The sequence below is a fragment of the Gorilla gorilla genome, chromosome 17 (genome assembly GCF_029281585.2).
Source record: "Gorilla gorilla gorilla isolate KB3781 chromosome 17, NHGRI_mGorGor1-v2.1_pri, whole genome shotgun sequence".
Taxonomy (NCBI): Eukaryota; Metazoa; Chordata; class Mammalia; order Primates; family Hominidae; genus Gorilla; species Gorilla gorilla.
The window spans coordinates 65,064,509-65,074,027 of NC_073241.2; the positions used below are offsets into that span (position 1 = coordinate 65,064,509).

The 9,519-nt window shown below is 42.2% G+C and overlaps 1 pseudogene; it reads left to right on the forward strand.

The window, feature by feature from the left end:
• The first annotated feature begins 6,376 nt into the window (after positions 1–6,376).
• Positions 6,377–7,236, forward strand: LOC101140895 (nuclear receptor-binding factor 2-like; annotated as a pseudogene).
• The last annotated feature ends 2,283 nt before the right edge of the window (positions 7,237–9,519 follow it).

A 9,519-nucleotide genomic window follows, 5' to 3' on the forward strand; every position in this document is an offset into this window, starting at 1 on the left:
ATGACCATCAGTGGTTTACAGTAATAGACTTAAATGATGCCTTTTGGGCATGTCCCTTAGCTGAAGACAGCTGAGATATATTTGCTTTTGAATAGGAAGATCCTCATTCAGAGCAGAAGCAACAATACCACTAGGCAGTCCTGCCCCAAGGATTTACAGACTCTTCCAACCTGTTTGGCCAAATTCTTGAACAAGTTTTGGGGAAGATATCTGTCCCAGAGTCTATATGCATGCTCCAATATGTAGATGACATACTTGTGTCTGGGAAAGTCATAGAACAAGTATCTGATTTCTCCATCAGTCTTCTCAATCACCGGCAAGGGGACAGATTATGCGTATCAAAGGGGAAGCTCCAATTTTTAGAACCTGAAGGCAAGTATTTAGGGCACATGATAAGTGCAGGCAAGTGAAGAATAGGACCTGAAAGAGTCAAAGAAATTGTGTCCTTACCCCTGCCTAGTACAAAACAAGAGGTTAGAAAATTTTAGGGCTAGTTGGATATTGCTGCTTGTGGATTGATTCATGTGCTCTAAAAGTCAAGTCAAGTCTCTGTACTCCCCAAGCTTACCCAAGAAAAACCTTACCCCCTCCTTTGGGCCCCAGAGGAAGTCAATGATTTTAAGGAATTGAAACACTTACTCATAACTGCCCCTGTTTTAGCTCTGCCTTCCCTCAAACAACCATTTCACCTCTTTGTCAATGTAAATAGGGGATAAGTTTTAGAGGTGCTTATCCAAGAACATGGGGGCCACTGGCAGCCTGTGGCCTTTTTATCAAAAATTCTAGACCCAGTAACCTGTGGATGGCCCAAATACATTCAATCTATAGTGGCCAGTGCTTTGTTGATTGAGGAAAGTAAAAAGCTACCCTTGGGGGAAAATTAATTGTTGACACACCTCACCAAGTTAGAACAATATTAAACCAAAAGGCAGGTAGATGGCTTACAAGCTCAAGAATTCTGAAATATGAAGCCATTTTATTAGAACAAGATGACTTCACTCTCCCCAGTGACAGTGCCCTTAACCCAGCTGCTTTCCTAACTGGGAATCCAAACCCCAAAGATCCTGAACATGACTGCTTAGATCTCATTGACTACCATACTAAGGTTAGACCTGATTTAAGAAAACCCGCTTTTAAAACAGGACGTCATCTTTTTACAGATGGCTCCTCCCAGGTGGTTGAAGGAAAAAGACACAGAGGATACTCTGTCATAGATGGAAAAGTTCTTGCTGAAATAGAATCTGGAAGATTGCCAGAATTTGTCTGCTCAAACTTGTGAATTGTTCATGTTAAATCAGGCTCTAAAATATTTACAAAAGCAAGAAGGTGCCACCTATACTGACTCTAAGTATGCCTTTGGGGTAGTGCACACCTTCAGAAAAATTTAGACTGAGTGGAGCCTAATAGCAAAGATCAGGACCTTGTCCACAAAGAATTAATCACTCAAGTTTTAAAGAGCTTATAATTACCAAAAGAAATAGCTGCTGTACATGTCCCAGGGCACCAGAAAAGTTCTAACTTTGAAAGCTGAGGGAATAACCTTGCTCATCAAATTAGAAAACAAGCTACCATCTATCTCTCAAAAAGCACCTATCTTCCACCTGACTCCCTGTATCTCACCCCCAGTTACAATCCCTATCTTCTCTCCCATGAAAAGGAAAAGTTAGAGAAACTAGGAGCTAAAGAAAACTCAGAAGGGGAAATAGGTGTTACCAGATCAAAGGAAAATGCTTTCCAAACCATTTATGAGAAAAATCATGTCCCAACCACATCAAGGGACTCACGGGGGACTTCAAGCTAGGTGTTATGCAGTTCTCAGAGTCTATGGAAGTATAGGAATCTATACCTTAGCAAAACAAGTTGTGGACAATGGCCTAACATGCAAAACAACAACAACAACAAAAAAAAAAACTAATAAACAGGCCCTAAGGAAACAACCTTTTGGGGCAGAAGCCCAGGACTAAGGCCATTTCAAAGTATTCAAGCTGACTATACTGAAATGCCCCCACTAGGTCGCTTTAAATACCTAATAGTAATAGTAGACCACTTCACTCATTGGATTGAAGCCATTCCCCTCCCCAGCGCAACAGCTAACAATGTGGTTGAAATATTACTAGAAAACATAATACCTTGGTTCGGGCTAGTAGAAAACATTGACTCTGGCAATAGAACTCATTTTACTGCAAATATCATTAAAGGGCTTACTTAAGCTTTAGAAATTAAATGGAAGTATCATACCCCCGACATCCATCCTCGTCAGAAAATATAAAAAAGATGAATCAGACTTTCAAGAATCATCTAACTAAGTTAATTTTAGAAACTTGATTACCCTGGACTAAGTGTCTCCCCATCACTCTACTCAGGATCCAAACTGCCCCTCGAAAAGATGTTGGTCTATCCCCTTATGAAATTCTCTATGGGTTACAATGCTTAAGTTCCACTAGTGATATTCCCACTTTTGAGACTAAAGATCAATTCCTTAGGAATTATATGCTTGGTCTATCTTCTACCTTATCTTCCCTTAGGACTAAAAGTCTCTTAGCGCAAACCTCACCTCTTCAGTTTCCAGTCCATCAGTACCAGCCCAGAGACTACATCCTCATTAAGAGCTAGAAAGAAGAAAAACTTAAACTGTCCTGGGAGGTATCATATCTAGTGCTCCTCAACTAAAACTGCAGTCCAAACCGCCGAGAAAGAGTGGACCCATCATACCCAAGTCAAAAAAGTGCTGCCCCCTTCAGGGTCAAGGGCCATAGTTCGGGCGGAAAATCCTACCAAACTAAAGCTAAGGAAAGTTTAACTCTATTTCATCTATTCTGTTACTCCTTCTTTCCTTGTTCTGTTGCTAGCCATCTCGTTATTAATGTAACTAGATCAGACTCACCCCAGACCACAACCTTTGATGCTTGTTTAGTTATATCTTGTGGGGATCTCCAAAGCCAGAGACAGCTTGCAGCAGCAAAAAAATCTCTCTGCTCCTCCATAGCAGATGCTTCTAAAATTGTTTAGGTACTTATTTTGTCATACTTGAGAATATGTCGTTTGAACCACTCAGTGTCAAGACTGGGTCCCCTCAGATGATTTCCCACTATCGGTTCTAAAGCCCTATATCCATTTTACTAAAGAAAGTGCCACTCCTAATTGTCAACATAACCAATGTAACCCAGTACAAATTTCCATCACCATCCCAACTCTTCAAGATTCCTCCCCAACCCTAGACCATTTTTATGGCATGAGAACAGATGTAACAAAAAAAAGACCCCATAGGATTTTTCGAGTTACACCTCATTACATCCTTATCCCTCACATCTCCACCTCTATCCTCTTCTAAACCTGCTGACCAGACCACTCTCTCTTCACCTAATGACAAAACCAAAGTAGCTATTGTAGAGGTTAAAAATTTAAAACAAACACTGGCAATTGAAACAAGATACCAAGATACAAATGCCTGGATGGAATGGATTGAATATTCTGTTCACACTCTAAACAAAAACAAGTGTTATGCTTGTGCACAGTGTAGGCCAGAGGCCCAAGTTTTCCTCTTTCCACTTAGACGGTCTTCTGACCAACTGGACATGAGCTGTATGGTGGCTCTTTTCCAAGACCCCACAGCCTGGGGTAATGAATTCTGTCGAATTCTCTCTCTGCTATTCCCTGAAGTTCAACACCCTGTGGGTCAGCCCCAAAGGGCCGTCCAGCCTCCATCTCCAGATGCCAATTTTACTTCATGTCTCTCATGACAGGGAGAAAATTTGGCATTTCTTAGAGACCTAAAGGGATACAGTAAGCTTAAATCTTTCCAAGAGCTTACCAATCAGTCTATCCTTGTTCATCCCTGAGCTGATGTATGGTAGTATTGTGGCGAGCCCCTACTGGACACTCTGCCAAGTAACTGGAGTGGCACTTGCACTCTAACTCAATTGACCATTCCCTTTCACCCTGGCATTTCATCAACCAGAAAAAGGGAAACCACAGCACTATAAAATGAGAGAGGCCCCTCATGGATCCTTCGACTATCATGTCTATATAGATGCAATTGGAGTCCCACAGAGGGTACCTGATAGATTCAAAGCCTGAGACCAAATAGCTGCAGAACTTGAATCATTATTTCCATGAGTAACTATTAATAAAAATGTAGATTGGATAAATTACATCTATTATAACCAACAATGATTAACTACATTAGGGATACTGTCAAAGGAATAGCTGAACAATTAGGGCCTACTAGCCAGATGGCTTGAAAAAACAGAATGGCCCAGATATGACATTAACAGGAAAAGGTGAAGTTTGTGTTATGATAGAAACCCAATGCTGCACCTTCATTCCCAATAATACAGCCCCTGATGGAACAATTACAAAAGCTTTACAAGGTCTTACCTCCCTATCCAATCAATTAGCCACAAATTCTGGGATAAACGACCCTTTCACAAGATGGTTAGGGAAATGGTTTGGTAAATGGAAAAGACTCATGACCTCTATTGTTACTTCTCTTACAATTGCAACAGCTGTGTTTCTTCCTGTTGGATGCTACATCATACCCTACATTTGTAGACTAGTCCAAAGACTTATAAAAACAACTGTTACCAGAACATTTCCTAGTTCTTCCCAATCCTATACAAATAAATTATTTCTCCTGGAAGAACAATAAAGCCAAGTCAGGTTAGATAAGTTTGAAAAAAAAATGTATAAATTCAAGAGGGGGAAATTGTTGTTAAGAACAAATAGTTCCTCTTCAAAAGGGTTTTGGTTCCTGATTCTTTCTTCTATTCTAAAAGGTAATTGTACCCATTCATCTATCAGCCCTCCCTAACTCTGTTGTGCCCAAACATCCCAAGATGTACCGTACCTGTCCTTCCCATCAAAGGCCCACCCTTGCCTCCTTTGATGATGTCAACAGTAGCCAATTGGAATTAGCCTAGATTGTGAGGTCCAACCCCAGCCCTCAGGGGGAGGACACAGGAACAGGATCTGTGTTAGGGATAAAAAAAACTCCTGCTCTCCTTTGTTTTGCATACTCTCCCTTGCCTCTGCCTTGCATGCAAAAAGCACCCTTCTATAAAAGTAAATTGCCTTACTGAGAAAACTTTTGCCTGAGTGCTGGTTTCACCTTGCAGCACTGAAAATTTGTTTCTAACATAATGTTATGCCAGCATCAGGTTGGAAAGTAAGCCACATTATATAGGATTAAACAAAACCCATCTGATGAGATTTTATGGGGGCCACCAACTCCACCTTGCTTCTAACCTTTAAGCTGTCCTTGTTCATTCCTGGGTGTAGGCTGAACTAACTGTGGGAAGGAATTCAGTTCACGGTTTGACTCTGAAACAAAATTGATAATAGTCCTTTTCTGAAATGATCCCCTTCTTGCCTGGGGACCAGTCGGCCTTTGTAGGACTAACAAATTAGCTACAAGATTAGAAATTACAGTTTAGAGGTCATGCAGCCTCAGGCTGCAAGAGTCCAAACCTCTCCAAATTGCTCCTGGGGATAACATCACTATTGTAAAACCTAAGATCAATGTTTGAGATATTTTGCAGACCCTGCACTCCATGGATCAGCTGACACCACCCAGATTGGAAATCTGGCTCAACCAGTTCTGCCATCCCACCCAGGAGGAGAAGACAGCAAGAAAAACTCACTTTGACTCCCCTATGATTCCATCTCCAACTTAACTAGTCAGCCCTCCCTGCTCCCCAAGCCCCTACCCACCAAATTATCTTTAAAAACTCTGATCCCCCCAATGCTCGGGAAGACTGATTTGAGTAATAATAAAACTACTGTCTCCACACAGCTGGCTCTGCAAGAATTACTCTTTCTCCATTGCAATTCCTCTGTCTTGATAAATCAGCTCTGTCTAGGCAGTGGGCAAGGTGAACCCATTGAATACTTTCAAAAGTAACCCCTCCCTCGCTTTGTTTCTTGCTACATTTATAGCTACCTATTTGCTTGAAAATTCCAAATGCTAATGTTTAAACAATCCAGGCAAGAAGCTGAGATGGCAGTTGCAATTTTCCCCTTTTTGAGAAGAAACCAGTGCTTGGTTAACCCATAACCCAATCCCTGCCAAGATGAGTCAAACCAGGCCTCTGGATGGTCCATTACTCAAACTAGCCATCAGAAAATGACAAGCAGTGCTGCATCCCAGATCACTTCTGTGCATGGTTTCCATGCAACCTTTCCCCTTAAGACCCCTTTAGTGGCATGGTGCCAGAGGAGCAAGTGGTGAGGTTGTTGCCTGCTCTGTGCCCACCGCTGGCTCTTGGGGCACAGAGAGGGACTGCAGTCTCCACGGCTGCCTCATGCTCTCCTGCAGTCCTCTCCATGTTCCCTGGCACCACCACTCCTGTTCCTAAGGCCGCCGCTTACCCCAAGGTCTATGGAAGTAATGGAAAGACCCCTCAACCTGGCTCATCAACAGAGCAGATGAGCAGACCATTTATTAGCAGCAGACAAATACGAAGAGGCTATTTCTTGTCACAAAAAGGCTGCAGCCTATCTTTCTGAAGCCATGAAGCTGACACAATCTGAACAGTAAAAGCTGAGCTTTTACTGGAATTGCAAAGGGATAGCCACATGAAACAGCTCCTCCTCATCCAAGAGAGATGGAAAAGGCCCCAGCATGAAGAAAGATTGAAAGCCCAGCAGAACACAAAGGATGTAACCGCCCATCTTCAGGCATCTCACAAACCCTCTGCAGAGGATGCAGAGTGCCAGAGCCCCTTTTCTCAGAAGTACAGCCCTTCCAGAGAGAAACGCCTGCCTGAGATTCAGGGGATCTTTGACAGGGACCCAAACACACTACTATATTTACTTCAGAAAAAGAGTGAGCCAGCAGAGCCATGTATTGGAAGCAAAGCCCCAAAAGATGACAAAACAATTATAGAGGAGCAGGCATCCAAAACTGCAGATTTGAAGAGGCATGTGGAATTCCTTCTGGCTGAGAATGAAAGATTAAGGAAAGAAACAGCTAAAAGTTGAAAAGGCCAGACTTCTAAAAGGTCCGGTAGAAAATGAGCTGGATGTAGATGCTGATTTTGTAGAAATGTCAGAGTTATGGAACTTGCCACCACATTCAGAAACTGCTACAGCCTCCTCAACCTGGCAGAAGTTTGCAGAAAATACCGGGAAAGCCAAGGACATTCAATTCCCAATCTTCCTCCCTTGGATTTTTCATCTCCAGAACTTCCCTTTATGGAGCTCTCTGAGGATATTCTGAAAGGATTTATGAATAATTAAAATGGAAGGCCACATAAGAGGGAAGAAGATGAAATAATATAGTAATAGTTAATGCAGAAAAAAAAATGAAAAGGGAAAACCACATAGAAGTGTCATCCCGGAAATGCTTCATCTGGCGGACTGTGGGAGAAGATGCATTGCCAGGACTTGGGAAACAGTGTCACTGTGAAATGTGTCGCATATCTGATTCACTGACTTGAGCTAATGATTCCGACTTGGCAGACACTGAACTCACGGAGGTTCAGTTTCTCCTGATACAAACCAAATGGCTTCCTGGAATAATTTTTTTTTCAAGCAACATTTTTTCTTATCTTCAGGGTTAAAATGTATAAAAGTATGTTATGCATAATTAATCTATAATGCCATAAATGATAATGCAAAACCTAAATAATATGGTGGCCTGAGGGACTACCTTATATTTGAAACAGCCTTTCTATCATTCATTGACTGTATGCATCTTGTTAATGCATATATTGTTTAAATAAGGTGTGTTAAGAGACACACCCTTCTAGATGAAACTGTATGTGCCACACTTTGAACTACTCATAATTATAACCTTAAGACTATCAGGAGAAATATTTAAATTTCTACTTTATGAAGAAAGGAACCAAATTATTATGCTTTTTTAAACAAATTACCAGTTTACATAATTAATCAGGGTACATTTTAAGTTCTAACTTTGTTTAATGTATAATGCATCATTTGCAAATACCAAGGAGGAAATACCCTTTGGTTTTAATGATGTGAGAGTGGAAGTAATGCTAGTTGGCAGTATCTGATTGTAAGAAATCATAAAGTAATTGTGTTTTTTTTAAAAAAAAAAAAAAAAGGTTGGGTGCAGTGGCTCATGCCTGTAAATCCCAGTACTTTGGGAGGCCAAGGCAGGCAGATCACCTGAGGTCAGGAGTTCGAGACCAGCCTGACCAACATGGAAAAACCCCATCTCTACTAAAAATACAAAATTAGCTGGGCATGGGGGTGCATGCTTGTAATCTCAGCTACTCAGGAGGCTGAGGCAGGAGAATTGGTTGAATCTGGGAGGTGGAGGTTGCTGTTAGCTGGAATCACACCATTGCACTCCAGCCTGGGCAACAAGAGTGAAACTCTATCTCCAAAAAAACAAAAACAAAAATACCCTTTAGCCAGCTTGAGGTTGGTTGGTTTGTTTGTTTTGTGTGTGTGTGTGTGCTTTTTTTTTTTTTTTTTTGGAGACAGAGTCTTGCTCTGTTGCCCAGGCTGGAGGGCACTGGTGCAGTCTCAGCTTACTGCAACCTCTGCCTCCACAGTTCAAGCAATTCTCCTGCCTCAGCCTCCTGAGTAGCTGGGACTACAGGCATGTGCCATCATGCCCGGCTGATTTTTTTTTTTTTTTCTTTTGCTTTTTCAATAGAAATGGGGTTTCACCATGTTGGTCAGGCTAGTCTTGAACTCCTGACTGTCAGGCCTCTGAGCCCAAGCTAAGCCATCATATCCCCTGTGACCTGCACATATACATCCAGATGGCCTGAAGTAACTGAAGAATCACAAAAGAAGTGAAATTTAAATGGCCTGTTCCTGCCTTAACTGATGACATTCCACCACAAAAGAAGTAAAAATGGCTGGTCCTTGCCTTAACTGATGACATTACCTTGTGAAATTCCTTCTCCTGGCTCATCCTGGCTCAAAAAGCTCCCCCACTGAGCACCTTGTGACCCCTACCCCTGCTCACCAGAGAACAACCCCCCTTTTACTTTTACCTACCCAAATCTTATAAAACGGCCCCACCCTTGTCTCCCTTAGCTGACTCTCTTTTTGGACTCAGCCCACCTGCACCCAGGTGAAATAAACAGCCTTGTTGCTCACACAAAGCCTGTTTGGTGATCTCTTCACATGGACGCAAGTGAAATTTTGGTGCCATGACTCACATCAGGGGACCTCCCTTGGGAGATCAATCCCCTGTCCTCCTGCTCTTTGCTCCATGAGAAAGATTCACCTATGACCTCGGGTCCTCAGACCAACCAGCCCAAGGAACATCTCACCAATTTTAAAAGTGGCCTCTTTTTACTCTCTTCTCCAACCTCTCTATCCCTCAACCTCTTTCTCCTTTCAATCTTGGCACCACACTTCAATCTCTCCCTTCTCTTAATTTCAGTTCCTTTCCTTTTCTGGTAGAGACAAAGCAGATGCATTTTATCCGTGGACCCAAAACTCTGGCACCGGTCACAGACTCAGGAGGACAGTCTTCCCTTGGTGTTTAATCATGCGGGGATGCCTGCCTGATTATTCACCCACGATTCAGAGGCG